Source organism: Ailuropoda melanoleuca, chromosome 7 (genome assembly GCF_002007445.2).
Source record: "Ailuropoda melanoleuca isolate Jingjing chromosome 7, ASM200744v2, whole genome shotgun sequence".
Lineage (NCBI taxonomy): Eukaryota > Metazoa > Chordata > Mammalia > Carnivora > Ursidae > Ailuropoda > Ailuropoda melanoleuca.
In genome coordinates this window covers 71,254,233-71,278,248 of record NC_048224.1, presented here as the reverse complement: position 1 = coordinate 71,278,248, position 24,016 = coordinate 71,254,233, and the positions used below count along the sequence as shown (strand labels likewise).

Genomic DNA, 24,016 nt, shown 5'->3' with positions numbered 1-24,016 from the left:
CAAACATTCTAGTTTAAAACCCGACTCTGACACTTATTAGCCATGTCACCTTGAGCAAATTTCTTAACCTCTCGGATCCTTGACTTTCTCATCTCTAGAACTAGTGCAGTGTAGGGTGAGGAAGAGCTCAGGCTTGGGTGCCTTCTCAGCTGGGTCCGAGTTGCAGTCTACTCCGTGATCTTGAGCACACCACCCCTACGCGCTTCAGTGTCCTCGTGTATAAATAGCAATGCTTTGTGAGGATTTAATGAGCTACTGCAAAGCACTCCAAGGAGTGCCTGGCACGTTGTCTATGCTATTTCAGTTTCCGCTCTACGCCTGCACCAGGGGACTTCCGTTCGAGTGGAAGGAGACACCAGTGCAGCATCACAACACAGCTCCCAACACATAGACCCTCAGTAAATCAGCACCAGCTCTCTGTCTTCTCCTGGCCTTCCCCCACATCGCAGGCCCCTCTTTTTTTCTGAATCCCAGAGTTCTGTCCTTGACTATTTTCCCTTTCCCTGGATGACTTTGTTTAAATCCTTGGCTCCAACGACCTCAAATCTCTAGCTCCAGGCCAGATCTCTTTTCAGATTCTCAGACCAATGGGCCCAACTGCCTGCTGACCTCTCCCTGTGATTTTCCACTGGCATCTTTAACTCACTGTCTTCCTCCCACCTCCAGATGTGCGCCCCCTCCCCTACTCCTCCTTCCAGGGAGGCATCCCCATCCTTCTGTTCAGAATTTCGACGTCATCCTAGACTCTCCCTCTCACTTGCTCCCTCCACCCACGCCCTCCCCTGCTGTCCCTCCACCCCGGCCAGCTGGCACCTCCGTGTGCAGGGGCGCCTTCCACAAACCTCAGGGATCTATCGCTCTCTTCCCATCCTCACGCCTGGTGCTCGCTTTGCCTTCCATCACTTTTCCCCTGGACTATTCCAGCAGCTGCCCTGCCAGCTTCAGCCCCCTCGATCCCTCCCCCTTGTAGCTTATGGTTGAATCATGGCTCCCCACCCCCCAAATTTGCCTGTTGAAGCCTTAACCCCCAGTACCACAGAATGTGACTGTATTTGGAGATAGGACCTTTAAAGAGGTGAATAAGTGAAAATGAGGCCATCAGGGTGGGCCCGAATCCAATACAACTGATGTCGCTGTAAGTCGAGGAAGAGACACCAAACAGGCCTGCACAGAAGGACGGCCATGTGGGCACTTGGCTAGAAGATAGCCATCTATAAGCCAAAGGGACAGACCTCAGGAGAAACCTCAACTGCTCCCACCTTGATCTTGGGCTTCCAGCTTCCAGAGAGCAGTGAGAAAGCAAATTTCTGGTCAAGCCTCCAGTCTGCGGTATTTCGTTATGGCAGTGCGGGCACACTGAGACCCCTCCCCAACCCAGGTATGCTGCTGTCAGCTTGTGCAGTGTGGCTCAGAGCTCCCTGGACGTGTGCACTGCCTTCCCTCAAAGCCGTGCAAAGGCAGCTTCTGCTCCGCGGCCCCTCCTCGCTTTGCAGACCCTCACTCACCTTTGGAGACACAGTTTGAACATCACCTCCTCTGGGCTAAGTTACATGCCCTTCCTCCTAGTCCCCAGGACAAATGAGATATGCTGTGTATGCCCTTATTACAGGTGTTGTGCTATTGATTGCCTTGTTTGTCTCTCCCACGAAAACCCAAAAGGGGGAAAAACGGTATCTTGTGCCTTTTTATTCCTAGCACACTGTGGTTCTACAGAATATACCCAATTTATTTTTATTGAAGAATGAATAAAAGAATGAAAGGCAGCATCGTGTTGTGGTTATATATAAAGTTCTTAGAATGGTACCTGACACATAATACGTCCTATTGAGTGCTTGTTAAATAAATGAACAAAAATATACTGAACATGCTTCAGATCATTTTTTTCTGCGATTATATCTGCTAAAGACTTATGAAAGCTAAAGTAGGAACATATGGGAAAATAAAAGCCCAGATTTGCAAAGAGATTTACCCATGCAAATCAGTTCAAATTCGTCGTTATTGCACTGATTCCTGACAACTTTAGTCATGGCTGAACTAGAATGGAAAATTTTATTTCTTCCCCTCTGTGCTTACCTCATTGGGCTCTGGCTGTGTTATTCTCTGAGGTCACTGCTTCCTGTCTGCCCAAGTAAACACTCCCTCTTGGTAGCAGAGTTCATGGAAGCCTCCCCAGGCCAGTGCTGCTATGTCCTCTGGCCCTTCTGTTAAAGCTCTTTGATTGCTGGAAGGGCACTGAGGAGAATGTGGGTTAAGATGTAGCTGGAAGCATCCAGCGCATGGAGCGTTTAGTGTCAATGACTGGAGTCGAGCAAGTCTACAGAGAACCACACATGAGAGCAAAGGTGCAACGTCATTCTCCGAAACCTAGTTGGATGCCTGCGTGGGCTAGGTGCCTGGGATGTGAAGATGTCAAAGACCTGTTCCCTGCCTCCAGGGACCTCCAGTCAAGCCGGCTACAAGTGTTCACTAACTGTTGGGAGAGAGGACGGAAGAGGACACAGAGAAGGAAGAAGGAGGACATGCAGAGAGCCAGATATGGGGGACAGTGTCAGGATGGAAGGTCTTGAAGTCCAGGAAGAGAAGGTTAGACACAGGAGTCAACCAAGGGCACCTCCAGAACTTTGAACAGGGTTCGATGCAGCTGAAAGGCTGACTCCGTAATGGTGGCTGGAGGTAAGACTCCCACCTTGGATGGGAGGTTACACTAGAAGGCCTGACAGCCCACCCAACTCTGAACACTTCTACTCCAAAGTGAGCAGACTGGGAGGGCCAGGAGATGGACCCAGTGACCCCATAATACCCTCCAAATCCCTGTTGCTCCCTGGGAGAAACAAATGTGCCAAGTTGTTGTTGGGATTTCACATCCGCCGGTGTGCACCACAGCATCAGCCGTGACCTTGGCCATCATGATGATGGCTAGCAGCCGGTGAGGACTTCTCTGCTCTAAGTGCCTTCGGTGGATTATCTCATTTAATCTTCCAAGCTAGGGACTATTCATAGTCCACATTCATATTTTTTAAAAATTTAATTTATTTATTTGAGAGAGTGAAAGCGAGAAAGATCACAAAGGGAGAGCGAGAAGCAGACTTGCCACTAAGTGAAGAGCCCAGTGCAGGGCTGGATCCCAGGACCCTGAAATCATGACCTGAGTTGAAGGCAGACTCTTAACCACCTAAGCCACCCAGGTGCTCCTCCACATTCATATTTTATAGAAGGAGAAATGGAGGTAACACAAAGAACTCCAGGTGTTTGCCCAAACTTACACAGATGGTACAACAGAGAAGCACAACCCCATCCTCCCCTAGATGGCTGAGCTCACACCCTAGATGGAAAGGTTCACTCTTCCCACTGGCCTTGACTCCAGGGCAAGATGGGCACACTTCGGTCCACAGACCAAGTCCTGCCTGCCCCCTGTTTCTGTACACTTGTGATTAAGAATATATTTTTTTAAATAGTTGGAAAAAATCATAAGATGAGTAATATTTGTGACATATACAAATTACATGAAGGTCAAAGTTCAGTGTCTGTAAATAAAGTTTTATTGAACACAGACACCCTCATTTGTTGACATACCATTGCATGTGAGCTATGGCAGCAGGACGGAACAGTTGCCTTTGAGACTGTCTGGCCCTCGAACGTAAAATATTTACTGTGTAGCCCTTACAGGGAAATAGTGCCAGTCCCCGCTCTGCAGTCTGGCTGGCATCTAGAGTCAGGGGTTCCTCTCCAGTGTGGCAGCCTCTTCTCCAGCCAACGCTGGGTCCCTCGAACACTCCTGAACTTACAGGAACCTCCGCCCCCACGTACAAGACTCCAGACCATAAGAGAATAAAAGCCACCTCCCAGGGGCACCTGGGTGGCTCAGTCATTAAGCGTCTGCCTTCAGCTCAGCGTGATCCCAGAGTCCTGGGATCGAGCCCCACATCAGGCTCCTCCGCTGGGAGCCTGCTTCTTCCTCTCCCACTCCCCCTGCTTGTGTTCCCTCTCTCACTGGCTGTCTCTCTCTCTCTGTCAAATAAATAAATAAAATCTTAAAAAAAAAAAAAAAGCCACCTCCCAAACCCAGACCCTCAATCCCCCAAGACCCTCTCTCAAATCAAAAAGAAGTAACTACTTAATGACCATTTTTCACATCTTTGGCAAGATGGCAGTGGCTCTGTTCATGCATTTATTCACCCAGACATCCATTCATCCCATGAACATCGGTGAGCCGCGTGGCCTTGGTGCTTTTTACGGTAGGTGAGGGAATGGGAAGTGAACCCTCAACCACACATCGTCAACAGTTCCCTCTAGTCTTAGACCCCGACCTAGACGGTCAGGCACAGACCCAACTTGGACAGACCAGGGTTAAGATCCTGGTTCTTCTGTTTCTGAGCTCTGACTGCACAAGAGGGACTAAATCACTGAACCCTGCAAGAAATGGGGACGCTCTTACCTCCCTCTCATTCCTGTTAGGAGTGGTCGGGAGAGTAGTGTGGGCAAAGCGCTCACACGGGGTGGGGCACCAGGTCAACCCCAGAGAACGGTATCCACCCTCAGAATCACGCTCCACATCACTGGTGTTATTGGAGGAATGTGCTCAGGTCCACCTTCAAGCTGATAAAGCTGACGCCGATTTAGAAAAAGCCACTCCTAGTGTGTTCTCTCTTTTTTAAAGGTTTAATCCGGGGAAACACTGTACTATTTCTAGGCCCCTTGATATTTGTTACAATCTCAAAAGCCAAAATGATTTGAATCAGGAAAAAAAAAAAGAAAGAGAGACTTTTCCTTTCACCAAGATCCTCTGGGATTGTGAGAAAACACAGAGCAGAAATAACAAGGATCTTGGCAATGCTGGGCTGACAGCAGTGGGAAGAGGGGCCGAACTCCTGGTCTGAACGTCAGGACTTTGGAATGCTTGGATCAGCTCAGTAATCCTTTTAGAAGAAAAAAATGATGGGCACAGAATGTTCAGAAAGAAATAAAATTAAAAAAAAAACCACCACCCCCATTTTGTGCCTTTGTGAGGCTTTACAATCAAGGGTTTAGCAGAGACATGGGTTCGGAAGCCGAGTTGGTTTTCCTTAATCCTATTTTGGCCTGTAAATTACCAAAGCAGCGGAACAAGGGGGAGAATGAGTATTTCCTCACCCTTTCTGACAACTTCGCAACTTTGAAAACCTTGTAATTCATTACCAGCCAGTGATATGTGTGAAGTGCAGAAAAATCAGAATATATTGGATTTAATATTTTTTTAATTAATAAACAGAAGCTTTTCCCCATAATCCTCCCACCCGGAGATAAACATTGAAAGCTGATCAATGTGCATCCCCCCGCCCCCAGTCTTTCTCTCACCATGTAAAGTGAGCACACAAAATACACTTTTCCACTTAGTGTAGCAGGGTTAGCAGTTAAGATGAGGTGGTCTGGGGCCACAGGACGTGGCTTTGAATCAAGACTCTGCCTTGCCAACTGTGTGACTTTGGGCAAGGGCTTTCCTCCTTCTGCCTCAGTGTCCTCATTGGTGAAATAAGTTTTTTCTTTTCTTTTTTTTTTTAAGATTTTATTTATTTATTTGACAGAGAGAGAGATAGCAAGAGAGAGAATACAGGCAGAGGGAGCCGCAGGCAGAGGGAGAGGGAGAAGCAGGCTCCCCACTGAGCAAGGAACCCAATGTGGGACCCATCCCAGGACCCTGGGATCATGACCTGAGCCGAAGACAGACGCTTAACCGACTGAGCCACACAGATGCCCCCTTTTTTTCTTTTCTTTTAAAGATATATTGGTTTATTTGACAGAGATAGAGAGAGAGAGCACAAGTGGGGGGAGCAGCAGGCAGAGGGAGAGGGAGAAGCAGACTCCCCACTGAGCAAGGAGCCAGATGCAGGGCTCCATCCCAGGACCCTGGGATCGTGACCTGAGCCAAAGGCAGATGCTTAACCGACTGAGCCACCTAGGTGCCATTTCTTTTTTTTCATGTGAAGATTTATTTATTTATTTGAGAGAGAGAGAGAGACAGAGCACAAGGTGGCATGCGCAAGAGGGCGGGGAGAGGCGGAGAGAGAATCTCCAGCAGACTGTCACTGATGCAGAGCCCAGATTCGGGGCTTGATTTCAGGATCAATGAGATCATGATCTGAGCCGAAATCATGACTCGGATGCTTAATCGACTGAATCACCCATTTGCCCCTCGACATGTGTGTTTTTAAGTACTCAAACCTAGCAATATTTTCCATTATAACTTTTGTCCTACAAATCATAAAGTCCTCAAATGATAGCAATATTCCTTTTCATTTTCTTCCAAAATATTTATAATTTCATTTTTTAGGTTTAAAAATCAGATTTATGGGACGCCTGGGTAGCACAGTCGTTAGGCGTCTGCCTTTGGCTCAGGGTGCGATCCCGGCGTTCTGGGATTGAGTCCCACATCAGGCTCCTCCGCTGGGAGCCTGCTTCTTCCTCTCCCACTCCCCCTGCTTGTTCCCTCTCTCGCTGGCTATCTCTATCTCTGTCAAATAAATAAATAAAATAAAATAATCAGATTTATGTCAAACTTACTTTGCAACTTGCATCTGATATGTGTGGCTTCAACCTCCAGACTCAATGGTTCTATAAGCTGATCATTCTCCAAGTTGGTTAATTTCTTTGAACATCAATATTTCCCCCCAAAAAAGTGAAAATGAGGAAATTCCTCTGCTTGTTGCATTGAAATAAACACGTGTTGAAAAGTATTAAATGATACAGCAGTGTACATAAGTATTAAAAATTCAGGACGTGAAAGTAGTGAGACATAGAAGTGCAAGGTTGGAGAATTCTTCTACAAGCTTGAAGAGAAGTGAGAATTTCCAACTGTCAGTTTCCCTGATTCTGAGTGGCCGATAAGCTCACTCAAGTTTCCGAAGCTGGGTGCAGGGAAGCATTTGGGATTGTTCGAACATGTCAGACACTTTATATGTACCTTTAAAATATCATAGAATTGACTTCATGTGCTGTCAAAAGAAAAAAAAAAGCCAAATTCAAATTCTAGAACTCAAAAAATTAGAAGTGGTTAATTATCACACGTTTCAGCTGAAAAGACCTTCTAGTCCCTATATGGCTTTGATTCTCCATAAACCTCGTGCCAAATGTATTACTATCATGCAAGACTGGCACTTCAGTTGTGAAGATCTGCAAACTTTCACCTTGTTATTTGGTCTAATCAGAGTAGTGCGGATTGGAACAGGTCAGACGTGGTCAGCCAGGCCGCCCCACTGCCCTTGACGTTCTGGGCTCTGCTCAGTGCTGCCTCCACCCACACCTGAACTTGCGCACCTTCAGTGCGCTCAGAATCCAGCTCCCCAGCGGGCGACAGCAAGCGCCAACAGCCACCCACCATTTTGCTTCCTCCTTTGGTCCTTAACGGGGATAAATCGTGCCTTTGACAGCTGTCCCGAACTCCACTTCAAAGACGAGAAACATTACTTAAGGGGAAACAGCACCAAGTTTATGAGTGAACGGTTAAGAAACGGCTTTTAAAGTTTCTGAAGGGATGCTGAGAATCTGCTGACTAATCCACAGTCATCCATCTCTTTGATTGTGCTTTTGCTCAAGGTCCTGCAGGACATTATCAGAAACATGAGACATCTCGGATGGTATTCAAGGATGTGAACTAAAGCCTCCCTCATTCTTTCAGATGAATGTTAGTCAATTTAGCAAGGAGAGATACAAGAGGGCAGTGTTCCACCCTGATTATGCAGCCGTGATTGAATTTTGAGTAAGAAATGTTGATTCTCTGGTAAGTACCATGTGTTCTTTCATTTCATGCTTTTTCCTTTCTGTGCTATTGGACACTTTTGAAGATACGTCTTTTTTTTTTCCTTTCAAGAAAAGCAAGAAATAAGTATGACAACACTTTTTTAATGAGTCCAAGTTTGTCCTACTTATATAAAAAGTACAAAATAACAGCTTCCATCTCCTATGTGCCTGGTATATGCCAGGCGCTGTATACACATTTCTAACTGCTGTAACCCCCTGTTAAGGTCAACATTATCACTGTTTTCCAGGTGAGGAAAGGCAACTCAGAAGAATTAAGTAACTTGCCCGAATTGTCGGAGGTGGGTTTTGAACCCTGCTCAGTCTCAGTCTACAGCCTTTGCTCTTTCCACTACCCAGGGCTGACCTTCCCAAACCTGACCTTCAAAATGCATCCAAGAGGCATTTCTCTCCTTTTCTCTGCTTTCATGCGGGACACGTAAAGAGGAAACAGACCCTTGCTGAGTTTTTAAATTGTGAAAACATTTTCAGCCATCGATTCTATGAGTTTGGGTTTCTTTGAGGTTTCTATGAGATAGAAGGAGTCGCACTGCTTGGCCGTGTCTTCATTCCGTTCCACATTCTATCCTGGGGGAATTACAATTCAGACTCTTTTCCTGACTACTTGGTTAGTGCCTCATCCCCACAGGGGGATCTTCCTTCTACTTTCTTGTTACTCTAAACTCTGACAGGGTCTCAAATCTGTATATTGCCTTTCCCTGTGAAGTATGGATTTTTGATCTACTAGGATACAAACTAAAATAGTAAAATTCGATCTTAATGGTTCCCCCAGAGATATAAATGGACATCCTAGCATGCTGCCAGAGAGAGGCTTAACATTAAGAAGATGATAATTCAATGTTTGTGAGTTATTTAGACTCCACCGGGCATTTACAGCTGTCGATGGCTTTCTACCTGAGAAGTCCATTCTCAAGGTAAACGAGGCAGAAACCCTGAATACATGCAACAGAAAAGAGAAGATTTTAAGACACAGGCATCCTCCCTCGCAAACCATTACAGGACTTTAAATATACATAATCTCTTAACTGTTGAAACTTTTGTAAAGGAGCACAACAATATTAAAGACATCGACAATTTTCTTCTTTTTATTTTTTCTTTTGCACTAGAGTTGCTACCACAAATACAAATTAAACACAATACGTAGTAAGCATTTGGTAAATATTTGTTGGAAAAATGAATGAATAATTGAAACAAATAATTAAACAAAGGCTATTTTCTTTTTACTATTCAGTTCTGTCCTTCAATTTATTATTCATTCAACAAACATTATATCCATTCGACAAGTACAGAAAAGACACTGAGAATACAACTTCAAAATATGTACTAATTCCTATCCTTGTGTGACTTTCCTACTTAACCATCTGTGTAACCAAGGGCAATGCCTTCACTGTCCCTTTCTTCATGTAAAATGAGAGGAAGAATAGCCTTTCTGAATATCCCAGTGGAGATTTGAAAATGAAGTAACATAATGTGATTGTAAACTGTTAAGCTGTATACTGATACATCATCTATAAACTATATTGGCAAGTAACAGAAAGCCTCACTCAATGTGGTTTCAACCATTAAATGAAGTTGTTAGCTCAAGTAACTGAAAATGGTAGAGGTAAGTAATTTGGCTTCAGGCAAGTCTTGATCCAGTAGCTCAACATGTCACCAAGAAACTGACTTCTTTCCAGCTCTTCACTTTGCCCTTTTTGGTGTCAAATTCTCAGACTTACTCCCTTAACGTCCTCTATGACTTCCAGCGGCAGTCATTGCTGGTACTTCCTCATTTTAGTCCAGAAGGGAAGAGAGAGCAGCCCTGCCCAAGCCTTCCAAGGAAAATCTGAAGATTCATTCTGATTGGACCTCCTAAGGTCACGTGCCCACTCTGCAACAAATGTCTATGTCCTGAAAAATGGAAGGCACTTATTGGCTCAGCTTACACTACATGCCCCATCCCTGGAGATGGGGGTGAAATCAGGTTCACTCCAACTCATAGATCCCCAAAGGAAAGTGGTTGGCTGCTGGGTAGAGAATGAGAATGGAGGGGAATGGATGATGAACATGTGACCAACAAACTATCCAGTTAGCTGAATTTGAAACAAAAGTTAACCAGTAATACTGACGGAAATCCATTTTATGGTCCCAGGTGAACTAAAAAAAATCTCCATCCTTGGAAAAATTAGAGACACGGGTGGACATACTCTGATGCACATAAATGTTATTTACATACACGTGCTCTGAAAAGTAAGGTAATAAGCAGAATCATTTCCATAATCCACTATTTTACTCCAAATCATGGCCATATAGTTTAAGGGAATTTTTAACATTTATTAAAATTATGAGAAAAAAGTAAGGGCCTGCCTGTCTGATAATAGATACTTCCAAGGATTTTTTGAAAAAGATTTTCCTGTTTAAACCTCTTATTCAAATCACCGGTTAGTCAGATATGAGGATTTCTCATTTCCTTAGAGAGATAAAATACCTTTCACCTCTGAATGATTTATCTGTTAAGGTTTTGCCACCCCCAGGTCAGCCTTATACAGACATAGACCTAAAAGAAAAGAAAGTCTAAATCTGTAAAACTTGTGAAGTGACATAAATCTTCACGGAAGGTACTGCGAAGGCCCTAAGAAGGCCTTACACGCGGTTAACACACAAGAAGACGGACAAGGCTTTGTACTCAACCATTGCCCACGAAGTGGGGAGCAGACAAGTGGCACTTCTTACCTGATGTGGCTCTTGCATCTAGGACACGTCCACAGCCAGGAGAGATCCGCTTCAGTAAATTATGAAGCATAGAGCCATTATATTCACTACATGTTTGAAATATTTTAGTTCGAAGTAGGAGACCCCCCCCCCTTACTAAGTCATCAGAGAGACCTTGGGGCAGTTGATGGGCTGACTGAACAGAGTCAGGAATGGCATGATAGCTTCCCGAGCTCAGAAAACGTCAGTTCTCTGCAAATGAACAGAGATCCTTTCTCTTGAGACCAAAAATAGAAATTTCAAGGAAGGTCCAAAAAGGGTTCCAAGTGTCACAATGGGGAAAAAGTGATCTGTCACTGGTGGAGGGAACGGGGTATTGGGATCGTGGCACCAACTGTCCAGGCAGCTGCTGCCGATGCTAAGCCATGATATAAACGTTGGTGAGTGGTTTTCACACCATGCTCCGCAGAGTCGCCCCGCAGAGTCCTCGGTGTTCCCTGCACCCTCCCTGCAGGCCATTGTGCGAGAGAAGGGAAGCTGACTTCTGAGTCTCCACCCTTGCTTAGGCCACAGTGCTTTGTTCTATCTTTAACATCTCAAACTTCTGTCAAGATTTTATGGAAAGCCTTGCTTTCTCAAGATGGTGGTCAAAACACCTACAATGGCCTCTCCTCCAGCATCAGGGTTTCTAAGATGATAGAATGTGTACGTCTGTAATAATCCTCAGAAAACTAGAAAGGGAATTTTTGGTGAACCAGTAACTCTGAAAATCCCTAAAAGACAGAAAGGATCCAATGGAAGGGAAAAAGTTAGCATCCTAAGAAGTTTGGGAAGGGCCCTGCTGCAGAGGGTGGAAGCAAGGGGCCGGGGTGGCTTAGATGCAAGGGCGTCGTGCTTATTTGGGAAAGGAGGACTAGAGCCACCCTGGCCGGGCCCCTTGTTTCTCCCCACAGTCACTGTGAACAAAGTAGAGCCCGGTAGGAGGAAGTGGCTTCCACCTCTCCTGTCAGCAGCCTGAGCAGACAGTGTTTGCAAGCATCCTTGTTGATCAATAAAACCCAGTAGGTGGGCCAAATATCCAAACGGTTGCAGGTGAATGAGGCAGGAAAATCCCCCAGAAAGGCACACATAGGGATAAAGAAATGGAATGTAAGAAAGGAAGAGTAAGAAATGCACATTGTATATTCAGTAGATCTTTGACTCATCTTTTAAGAGTTCCAGAAGGAAAAAATCGAAAGGGAGCAGAACTAACATTTAAAGAAATGAGAGAGAAGAATTTCCTGAAGCTGAAGTCCTCCAATTGAGTGTATCTGGAAGGACAAAACAGGATACATTGAAAAACAAAATGAAACAAATCCACCCCTGTTGACATTGGTGTAAAATGTCAGAATATTAGGGAGAAAGAAAAACTCCTAGAATCTTCTGGAGAAGAAGCAGGTCATCCATCGAGGAACGTGAAACAGTCTGACATCACACTTCATCATCAGCACCCAGAGCAAGAATACACTGGGGTAGTAGCTTTCTGAAATGCTGAGGAAAAGTGACTTGTTCTAGAATTCTCTACACAACCAAACTATCAAACTCTCTTTCTAGTGTGAGGGTGAAAACTAAGATAGTTTTGGACATGTAAGAGCTGAGAAAGTGTCCCACCCACAGACTTACCTGAAAGAATTACCAGAAGATATAGTTCAACAAGAAGGAAAATCAACCAGAAGGTAGTTTTAAAAAAGAAGCCTTTTTCAGGCTGGATGATAGTCCATTGTATGGATAGACCACTTTTTATGTATCCATTCAGCGTCAATGGACATTTGGGTTGTTTCCATCCTTTCAGCTACTATGAATCCTGCTGTAAGAACATTGGTATCTGAATATCCATTCATGTTCCCCCTTTCAACCCTTTTGTGTATATACCTAGAATTAGAATTGCTGCATTGTGTGGTAATTCTGTTTGACTTTTTGAAGAACTATCATGCTATTTTCCATGGCAGTTGGATCATTTGACAGCTCCAGAAACAGGGCACAAGGGTTCCAATTCCTCCACCTCCTCCCCAACACTATTGCTTTCTGGCTTGTTGGAGGCAGGGCTACTTTTTATAATAGCCACAGGAATGGGTGTGAAGTGGTACCTCGCTGTGGTTTTTGAGTTTGCATTTCCCTAATGGCTAGTGACCTTGAGCACCTTTTCATGTGCGGTTGGCTGTCACCCGTATATCTTTTTTGGAGAAATGTCTATTCAAGTCTTTTGCCCATGTTTTTTATCGACGTTTTTTCTGTTGCTGTTGAGTTGTAAGAGTTCTTTATATATCCTAGATATTAATCCCTTGGTGGATATATTATTCTCAAATATTTTCTCTGAGTCCATGGGTTGCCTTTTCACTCTTTTGATTGTGTCCTCTGATGCACAGGAAACGCTCTCTTGTCGCCCTCCCTACCTGCGCCCAGCTCCTTCTCTCGGGCTATCTGGCACCCCCCAAGAGGTTCGCTGGTGTATCCTGCCTCCTCCCAGGGTGGGCTCAGCCAATGGGTGCTTCAGCTCCATTCGCTGTGATTTCAGCCCCCCAGAGGGGCTACCCCAGGCCCCAGGCCGACTTCCAACACACTTCAACATCAAGACGGGAGCCTACCATCAGGATTTGCTAACAGCTTTTTAAAAATATGGAAATGGGTTGTGAGCTTATTTTAGGGACACTTTTTTTTTTTTTGAAGAAAAAGCAACCTGTATTTTTGAAAATCCAGGGAATGTAACAATCCTCTGCCCCAGCCTGAGGGAAAGCGCTCTGCTGAAGAGTGACTGGCAGCAACCAAACAAGATAAAAAGACAAGTGCCTGCCTGAAGCCTGTGAGGGAGACAGTGGGGACGGTGAGGTAACCCAGGTCAGCAGACAGGTAACCCAGGTCGAGCTCCACTCGAACCCCGTGCCCTGCCCCCACCCCCAACCCCGGGAAGCCTCTGGTGCTGGTCCAATGTAGTCCTTGGCCTTCTCTGGGGGAGCTCCCCTGACGCAGAGGTGAGAACGCAGGAGTAAGGAATCGGACCACTGTGCAGGCCCAGCTTCACTGTCAGAATTTGGGGGCTGCACCTTCCCCTCCCTGAGCCTCACTTTCTTACATGGAAAATCAAATCAATAATCATTATAAATCTGACTCCTTTGTTATATGATACAATTTACACAGTGCTTCGTATGCATTATCCAATTTAAGAAAATACTACAGCACGAAGCACTTTGAAAATAATAAAATGCTTAACATATGTAAGAAATTCTTTTCTTTCTTTGAAAACTGCTCTGGGTGGTTCCGCTATTGTTTAGTTAAGAGAATTATACAATTTTGAGACATGGTTCCTTATCTTGTGTAGACTGAAAGGCAATTAAACAATTATTCATGTCAGAATGTGAGGTAAGGAGAAGGCTGCTTCAAAGGGTCCACTTGACAAAGTGAAAAGCAGTTGAGTAGAAACAGAGAGCAGTATATAATTTCCTTCTGGAATATCCATTCCATATGGCCCAGAGCAAGAATTTCAAACTCATCTGTGGGGAGAAAGAGACAGAAATAAAAACATCAACTTTTTTGCTCTGATTTCTCTCAGCCATTTTCTGAATAGCCTATGGAAACCATCCATTCCTGTAAACAGAAACCCACTAAGAGACGGCAGGGATGTTTTTTCTCTCTGTGGAGGGATTGTTCAGTCGTGAATCAGTGTCTGTTTCCGAAGGAAGGTGCCAGCAACAAAAGCTGATCATAGAAAGGACATTAAACTTTGGTATTCTCTTCATGGGCCTCTCCCACTTCCAACTGCCAAGAACAGAGACAACCAGAGGACATGGTGTACTGAAGGCTCCCCCCCACAGCCCGCCGGCCAGGTGACCAGGACCCCAGCTCCCCTGGCAGAGGAATATAAAGGTTATGGCAAACACGTTTGCACGTACACCAGTGTCACCCCTCACTGGCACTACTGCCTGCTCCCCCCAAACCCCCATGTCTCCCTCAGCCTTTTACATGTCTCCCATGGGCACTCTTGTACTCCAGTGCCCAGGGAGTGGAAACCCTTCCCCAGGCTTGCCCTGTTGGGATGAGCGGATCCATCATCTGCTTCCTCGTGTGTTCTTCCCCAGCCTGGACCCTCACGGAGCAGCCCAACACACACAGTCCTGAGCCAAAAGGAATTTCAAAATCCCTCCAACCCTTGATTCGTTTTCCTAAAAACCAAAGGGGACCCACAGACATCATCCACAGCACACTTTAGGGAAGTATCCTCCCATGTATATATAGTTCCACCCCACCCCACTCTTTCTCACTCCAGGACTACACCCGAAGCTGGTCCAAACACCCAGACCCCTGCCACTTTTCTCTCTCCTCTCCCTGCACCTGGTTCCCTCCCGTTTCTATTCCTATAGCTTGACCAAGTGTCTACCCCACGAGGTTTCCTACTCTTTGGAGGAGGGCATGGGCAGAGACCGGGCTGGGCTCTGACCGGGGTGTCTGGTGGGCTGAGGGGGTGAGTGGGGGCTGGGAAAAAAATCCCTGCACAAGCGACAGACCATACCAGCCTTGAGTGCCTTAGTTGCTTGGCCTCCTCCAAGCCACCCACCCTCGCATGGTAACAACTTCAAAGCCTGAGCTCCGCCAGGACATGGACTGGGGGGTGGGGGGAGGCAGCACAGAGTCAAGCTTGGTTAGAAAGATCTGGAGAACGCTAAAGAAATTTCTCCTTACCCCTCCCCACCCCCACTGAGCCCTCCCTATGCTGCCTTTTGAAATCTACTTTTCCTGGGGAGGGGGGGAATGTGATGTGGACTGGCTTCTGCAGGTGAGGAGTTTATTGTAAGCCCACCCCAAGGTCGTGCGGAGCCACTGGGTGGATCTCTGCCTGGATGGGGCTGAGACTCATCATTGTGCTGCTTCTGAAATCTTTCTGCTTACAACCTCAGGGAGGCAAAGGGGACAGAATTGAAGAGAGGTGGGGCAAGGCTGGGACTTCTTTTTTTTTTTACGAAATGTAACCTTGGCTGCAAGGACAGCTGTTACCATTTGAAAGCATGTATCAAATGAGCATTTGGTGGGCCTAGTAAGCCTTGCTGTAATACATGGCTTTTAGCATGAGTCATCTCCCTGCTGGGAAAGAAGTCAGAAGTTCAGAAATAAGGATATTGCAGAATGGGACCGTGTGGTTCACGAAACCACAGGGGAAAGGGTGGAGAAGCAGCCGGTGCCAGCTTAAAGGTCACAAAGCATTATTTCTGCTTATGATCCAGAGTCCAAGTGAAGTAAACTGAGAAGGTTAAGATCTAAGTGAAAATGAACTGAGGGTAGATGTGCCATTGCGACTCAGAACACGCGTGCTGTAGGAGAATGCAAACCACCTTCACTCTCTTTCCAGGAGCAGAGCTGAAGAAGGAATAGGTATTCGTAAGGATAGATATAAAGAAAAAAAATACTGGTACAAAATGGCAAGAAAAGTTTGTGGAATTCCTTTCCTTGTGGATTCTTGGAACAAGAACAGACGTGTGAGTTCGGTGCCGATGTCTCCTGGAAATGAACGAACTTCTGTCCCCAGGACTGTGAAGTGTACTGTGCCTCAGCCTTAGTTCCCATGGCCGTCCTGGCCTGGGTGAGTCATTCTAGCAGTGCAGGACGCCACAGCCATGCTCATGCCAACCCACTGGCTCCCAGCCCCCACCCAGAAGGCTGTCGTGGGTGCTCTGACCTCCTTTCTCCTGGCAGAGTCACTGGGAGGTCATGTCCTCTTCTTGGTGATTAATAAAGATTTCGTGTCTCTCTCCATCCTTTGACTTCATGGCCTTAATTTGCCACCCTTTCCGTTGCAGATGGTCACTCTCGTATCTGTATCAGCCTGACCATTCTTCCAGCTGGTGAGCTGGCTTTCCTGTACTGGATGCTCTCAGAGAGGGGGAAGGGGCTCTCCTCACCAGTGTTTCTAATAAAAAGAGGGGCCCCTGCATTCTCAGTTGCTGGATTTCTGCCGGTGGAGCTAACCAGTTTTCTGGCAGGTGAAGGAAATACGAGGACCGCTTCCCCAGGACGCCCAACACACCTCTCTCAACAACCCTGAACTCCTGCTCCAGGACAGAGGCTATGATCAAGAAATCCATACCAAGGACTTTTTACACATGAGACACTATGCTAAATACTCCACATGTGTGAAATTATTCTATCTTTGCTTCAGCCCCACGAAGTGGGTGCCATTGTCATTCCTGTTCTACAGATGAGGACGCAGATGTGCAGAGACTCTCCGACCTCACATTGAGAGGGCGGGGCAGCCCGTCTGCTCTTCATGTTCAAGAGGAATTTTCACCATGTTGCAGTAAGCAATGCTCATTGTCATCATTCTGCCTGTCAAGCGTCCCTTGGGTCATCAGGCAGTAGGTTTCCAGGGGATAGCACTGGAGTGCCTGATGTGAGGTGGGCATTCGGCCTCACCACATTACAGGCACTGACAGCTTTTGGTTTTCCTTTGGTTACAATGCAGTCAAAAACGCGAATAAAAACTCAAGAATAGGAAATGCAGCCTGAAGAGCAAGAGAGGCAAGGATATCGAGTATTTAATATTACCACGCTCTGTTCTGTGAGGACTCCGTCCTCGTAACAGCCCTAGGAAGTAGGGACTATTATTGTTAGGAGTTAGTTGGACAGTTAGTAGTGAGGGCCAGGGTCCCCAACAAGAAATTATGGAGTCATGGCAGCTCAAATAAGACTACTGCCAGTCTGCTTTGCAGCTAAGACAGGACCACACTAACATTCCGCTTTGCAACCTTTGCAGAACTGACTTCTGCAAAACACCCTAAAATAAGACAATTAACCAAAAGACATTTGTCCCTATCAAGGGCAAGGGGCAGTTAAGACAGAAGCCCCCGGATGTCAGCAAAAAAAGACCATCAGCACGTAGACATTAACCTAATAGGTAGACAGATACGTGACCAAAGCCCTGATTGGCAGGACTTAGCACACCCTGATCGCTTAAGATATTTCTGCAAAAGAGCTCATAAAAACCCCTAAACTTAGAAACTCCAAGGGCAATCCTCTCGGGCCCCCCTCCCTCTCCGGGAACTTTAAACTATTGCTCAATAAACTTTGCTTTGCTGCCCACCACTGTTCGTCTGGTCTATCTCTTCATTCTTTGAAGCGGTGTGACCAAGAACCTCAGGCACTAAAGACAGAGAAATCCTGCAACATTATTATGCCCATTTTATAGGCACAGAGAAGTTAAGTAACTTGTGCAAGATTACACAGCTCTTAAGTGGAGAGGGCAGCATTGAAATCCAGCAATAGTGTGAGCCTGTTCCTTGCAAATGCCAAATACAGCAAGGCTTTCAATCTTCTTGTTTCCTATCACACTTTAGAAAAGAATACACCAAAAACAACAGAATTAAAATAAGATGTGAGAAGTAGTTAAAACAAGGGCTCAAGTCCAAGGAGTAGTGTGGAGGCCAGGCTCTGTGCTTGGTCCCTCCTCTCAGTTCAGCAAGAACATGATCCTCAGCAAAAAAGTGCAACCAAATACAAAGAGGCAAGCACCCTGAGAAGGACACACATACAGCCCTGTGAGAGCTTAGGTGACAAAAAGGCTCCCCACCCACTCCTTCTTCACAGAAGAGGCACCATTGAATGAGGTCTTGAACAATCACTAGGATCTCCATGGGTGGACACAGGAAAGAGACAGGAGCATTGGAAGCAGAGAAAGAACTTTGTTGCAGAAGTGTTCTGGGGTCCAGAAATACTGAGTTACTAGGATTCCTCTAAGGAGGAGGAAGAGATGATTCTAGGAAGAAAAGATGCCAGGATTTACAAGAACCATCAGCAGGTGAAGTTAGCCACATTTCCAGCATACACGGGGCCTCCCAAAACCTCTTGGTAGTGGCCTAGGGGGCGGAAGAGCATCATCTGTCTGGGGGGAACCTAGGTGCCTGTTCGCCATGATGTCCTGGTTTACACCTGCTATCCTGGCATCCCATCCTGCGAGCACTCCTGTTCACCAAGAGGGTCCTTGCACAGACAGTGAATTATGTGGCTACCCTGTACCTGGCAAATTGAAAGGGCCAACAGGTTGGGTCCAACCCTTAGGAGTATGGAATGTGTTTAAGAAGTTATGTCTTTAAAAGCCTATATCACAATGCTAGCTAAGCGTTATAAGGAAGACGGGGTCATTGACATTTGTACTTGTAAGCAATTACAACCACAGTTCATTCTGACAGCCAGAATCCATTGTTCTTCCCCACCCCCATCCCCTACCTTATTTTGTCTGGGCCAGTTTTACACGGAATAACCCCAGCCAGTACCTATCACAAAGATATCCAGGAAGAGCCTGCTCTTTGATAAATACCCCATCTCCCCACAGCCAGTTATAGCAAGGAGAAAGCTTACCGCAGGTTTAAAACGCACTCTCACACACACTGATAATGCTAATTTTTATCCAGGCACACTTTTGAGTCTAAAATAACTGAATTCAAAGAAGTTAATTAAAACCAGATAGAGTTGTCAGGGAGTTTAAAAATCAAACGCAAAGGACTTTGAAACAATGAGACTTACTAACTCTGTGGTAGACAAGTGAGCTAGGTTATGCAGAGAAGTCAGCCTATTTGTATCGGGGCTAAAATACTTTCAGGAAAGAAAGAAAATTGCAAAGTGCTTGCAGAGCAGAGGGCTCGAGGTGGAGGAGGCGTTTCCAACCATCCTTTCAACTTGGAAGTGGAATCTGTCTGCAGGGCTCCCCCAGGGGTGAGTGCACGCTCCTTATTTAGTTGATTGATGCTGTGTTGTTGCTGGGTTTTATTACTATGTGAAGTTGAAAGACCTGATGTTAACCGTCTTAAACTTAAGTCTGGCCATGCACACTCCCATTTAAACTTGCCTGTGTTGGTCAGCAGCTCTGCTACACGTTCAGCTTGTGGCTTTCTTCCATCACCCAATGTGCAAGGTATGCTCTGAGCACCCAGAAGGGGAAGGTTGGCTGTCTCTCTGGCTCTCCTCTGATTCTTCTGTTGTTTGTTCATTGGAAAATGGGCAAATAATGATAAAAATTATTAATAAAGTGTCCCCCCCTCACCACCACCACCAAAGCCTTATATTTAAAAGAATGTGGAATGAAAACAAGGAAAATAAAGCAACTTGAACTGATTTCTGTGCTGAATAGGGAATAAGGAATTTAGACCTTCCCTAATTTTGGATTCCAGGTTCCAAACATTTCATAAATAAAATATGACTAGCTGCATGAAATTGCAAGGTATGTACCGTGTGAATTATATACACAGGGAGAGGTTGTTTTAAAAAATTCCTGCTGGCGAAGCCAGACTTCTCATTGCCACTTTTAACCTTGTCAAATGAAATCATTCCAGATAGGGAGGTTGGAGAGACTTCATGGTACATTTTTATATGAAAGCTTAAAATTTGCACTCCAGAGTAGGGGAAAATCTGATTATATTCATTTACTCTCTATTAGGGACATCACACCCAGCTATATTTTTAAAGAAAGAAAAAGCATATCATTTCCTTTGTATATCTATCATACAAATGAACATTTGGAAGTTGATATCAGGTGTCAGTAAAATGCTATATGACAGAAATAAGATCACCTATGTAAAATGTATCTATATAAAAATTGCACTCTTATAAGTGTACTTTTTTATCATAATAAATATTATGAAATATACACATAAAAGGTTATCTCATAAATAAAATCCAAGTTTTTTTCCAATGCTGAGGGTCTGGCAAGACCTCAATCTGGGGAAGAAAAAAAAAGCCTTCCACCACATTTGCTTTATTCCTAGATGACTCCTTCGTACTTAAAATGTGATAAATTGAAAAAATGGCATAGAATACTATAACGGAAATCGCTGAGGGAAAGCAAGAAACTATTTACTCTAATTAGCCAGGTAGCTATTTCATGGTCAGGGAATGCTGAAGACATTGAGCTTGTTGCAAATACCACCCTTATTCAGGATGGAACGGATAGAGCGCTTGGGGCAAGGTTCAGTTCCAAACCCTCAAACACAAGTCCATGAACACGAACTCCGACAGTGTGTCAGGGACTGTTAGCTCCTGAGAGGTAAATGAACAATACTGTAGTGGGCTGAGAGGCAGCCCCCCAAAAGTTACATTCACAGCCTCACCTGTGGAAATTGCGAATGTGATCTTATTTGGCAAAAGAGTCTTTGTAGATGTGATTAAGTGAAGGACTTTTAGATGAGCTCATCCTGGATTAGCTGTGTGGTCCCTAAATTCAATGACAAATGTCATCATAAGAGATGCACAGGGAGGAGAAGGATCAAAAAGGCAGACGCGGAGACAGGAGCCGCGGGTCAAGGATTACCTGGAGCCACCAGAAGCTGGAAGAAGCAAGGAAGGCTTCTCCCCTAAAGCCTTCGGAGGGAGTCCCGACCCTGCTAACGCCTTCACTTTGGACCTCTGGCCTCCAGAGCTGTGAAAGAATAAATTTCTATTGCTTTTAAGCCACCGGGTCTGTGTTCATTTTTGACAGCAGCCCCAGGAGACTAATACAGACACCAGCCCAACATCCAGGAGCTTCAAGACAATATCCAGGGCAAGGAAAAGTTGGATAAAATTTACTTTATAAGTAGCTTCTTCACAACAAAGAAAACAGTCGGCGGAACAAAATTTTTTAAATTTAATGGTATGTGTGATTTTTTGAAAATTCAAGCTAGATGGGGACTCCCACAGATAACTGGTGGATACTCCCACCTCAAGCACTGGAGTCCTGGGCGGCCTGGAGTTTGGCTCGAGGCCTCGGCACTCTGCCTTTCCTTTGCGAGAGGCCCGTAGGAACAGGTTTGAGTCGAAACTCCTTTCTTGCCCCTGCTTATTCCTATCCAGCGTGTGTAGAAGAGAGGATGTGGCAATGATTGTGCATGCTGTGGGGGCCTGGGCTACACCCACCGTGGGGCCTCAGCCAGGACTGGGTGTGTTCTGCACACTGGCCAGTTGGACTGGACCCAAGTGTTAAGAAAGCGGTACTAAGAACGTTCTCGCGAGAAAATTCCCTTCTAGTAGGATTCTTACTCAGAGGCCCAGGCATTAGCTTCCAAGGCCCATATACTTCTGAGCTTGCCTCTGAAACGCTGCCATGGGTGTCTGTATTTTTCTGTGAGAGGTTTCAGGGCTTTTATCCCCTTTTCCTAAGGCTCTATAACCACTACCCTCCCCACGGGCCCCAGAAGTTAGGACTTATGTCCTAAGTGATGTGGGAAACAAAGGCAGAAGAGAAATTATTTAATTTCCTTACTACCTACAGCCATTGACAAGTCCCTGAAACAGGCAGAGTGACCTTCCTCTAGGGACTCAACTGCCTGCATGTAGACACATTGCTAAAGGCAAAAGGTACACTTAGCTTGACAACCCCCCAACCCCCAGGATCCTGTAAGCCTACTTTCACGTATAAGAATTATTTTAGAAATTTTCCTTTATGTCTAAACTCCCCCAAGATACACGTTGGCAATCATCCCCCAAGCATATGGCCCACTGATATACATCTGAAGGGTCTCATGACCCAGGTTTTATTAGACAATAATAAATGACCTTTTCCCAACAATAGCTAGCCCCCTAAAAGTCCTGGAAACCTTGTTTCCAGAATTCCTTTGAGACTTGCGCCATCCCTAACCCCCTCCCAACAGGTAGGTATATAATCACCACCCCTTACGACCCCATTGCAGCTCTTTCTGCCCACAGGTCCTGTCCCCGTGCTTTTATAAAACCACCTTTTTGCACCAAAGACATCTGAAGAATTCTTTCTTGGCATCAGCTTCAGACCCTAACATCTATCCCACATCACTAAGAACCCAGAGGAAGACTGACGCATAGAAAAGCCTCCATTATCAAAGAACAGTAGGCTTTCCAGGTACAAAGATGCAGCTTGTAGCTTGGGGGCAAGGCTGGGTCAGAGGTGGTGAGAGAGGAGGTAAGCAACAATTGAAAAGCCGGTATCTGGGGACCCAAACAGCCTGGCTTTGGGGGTACTATGAGGGACTAACACAGCCAAGAAAGGCATTCTCCATCCCTCCGCCTAGCACCCGGCAAAGGGTTGGCACCCTGAGTTTTCACGAGCCACCAGTAGTGAATGGCTGCTCCCTGCCGAGCAGGGCGCTCACGAGACGCCCCTGGAGACCCCCAGAAACCCACAGGCAATGCTTCAGAAGGCTGAACGTCCTGCTGCAACCTGAGGGGATCATGGAGTCAAGCAGAATTCAGGTGGTGATGTTCTACAAACTCATTTCCCCCCACAGACATGGGAACACTGGGGGAACACACCACGATGACCCAGGACTTGTACCCCCAAAAGATTATACAAATATATTTATGCCAATCAATGCTCATTACATTGGTGACAATTTTCATATTTAGTCCCATTTGAAAAAATCCCCTAGATTCTGCCCAGATTCTTGTGACCAAAACAGTAATGGTAAAGCTCATTCCCTACGGTGCCCAGAGGACTAGACTGTTCCCTGAACATTGCAGAATGAAGACACGCTCTGTGCGTGTGGAGAGCACTGGGGATTATAAGAACACACGCATCTCCACGGATCGTGATTACACGGTCTTCGCAGAGGGCTAGTGGACTTCTGCGGGAGGGCTAGCAAGGCCCTCCACCCTCCGGGGCTGCTGTCGCCAGCATCTGTTCCAGATGAAGACCCAGAGCCTTTTCCTTGAGGTAAACAAGAAAATAGGATCTTTTCTCAAAACCCTTGCCAAAAAAAACCCAAAACCAAAACCAAAACCCCCAAATGCAGAGTTCTCATTCTGTTTTGTTTTTTAGGGTCTCGACAGAGCCAGGTAAAAGCTAGAATATCTATTTACACAGAATGGTTTTTTGATAAAATAGAAAAGGAGCTTAGGGAGTTTCCATTTTGTGATTTGCTTAAAAAACAAAAAAGCTAACGCCTCAGCCCTAGTCTCTATTGAAAAAGGGAGGGGGAAAAGCAGAAAAGAGGAACTTGTTGCAAAGTGGAGTGAATGCTGGCTTCCCTCCGGCCCACTCCAGCTCGTCACCATGGAGACTCCGGAAGGTTCCAGGAATGACTCACGGGATTCGCTGGCGAAGCCTTTGAAATGGAAGCAACACCAGAGCACAAAGACAAAGTTAGATTGCAGCCCTTGAAGAATGAGCCTTTGACTCCTGACTGACGGCCCAGGATGTGGAATCCGGGCTGTGGCATTCAGACAGAATGGCCCTTCCTTCTTCCAGGTCCTCATTATTAGGGACACTTGCTCTTGAGAGCAAAGGTCAGAAAACACGTTTGCCTTGGACCGGGCTCTCCCACCACTATTGGAGAAATATTGATGTCAGCCCCACCTGGGAGTGCAAAGACTTGAAAGGGGAGGTTGCCCCCAGGGAAGGGGGCAGCTGAGAGTGGGGAGAGGGGGCGTGGGGGGGAGTCTCAGAGACTGGGGAAGGCAGTTTCCAGAAGCCCAGGGCTGGGGAAAGTGTGCGGGCGCCTGGAACTTACTCCACTGTCTGCCCCCCTGGCTGCGCCGACACATTCAGTCACATTGGGCTCCTGCAGAGCTC

At 45.9% G+C, this 24,016-nt stretch overlaps 2 long non-coding RNA genes across 2 annotated transcripts; one reads left to right on the top strand and one right to left on the bottom strand.

The window, feature by feature from the left end:
• Positions 1-7,563: 7,563 nt before the first annotated feature.
• Positions 7,564-16,263, top strand: LOC117803074. Its single transcript, XR_004626690.1, has 2 exons — positions 7,564-7,753; positions 15,860-16,263. It is a non-coding gene; the product is annotated as an uncharacterized LOC117803074 (long non-coding RNA).
• A 2,583-nt stretch (positions 16,264-18,846) lies between these two features.
• On the bottom strand, positions 18,847-21,327 carry LOC117803073. The gene is made up of 3 exons (XR_004626689.1): positions 21,196-21,327; positions 20,807-20,914; positions 18,847-19,475 (listed from the first exon to the last, which is right to left on the bottom strand). It is a non-coding gene; the product is annotated as an uncharacterized LOC117803073 (long non-coding RNA).
• Between the last annotated feature and the right edge of the window lie 2,689 nt (positions 21,328-24,016).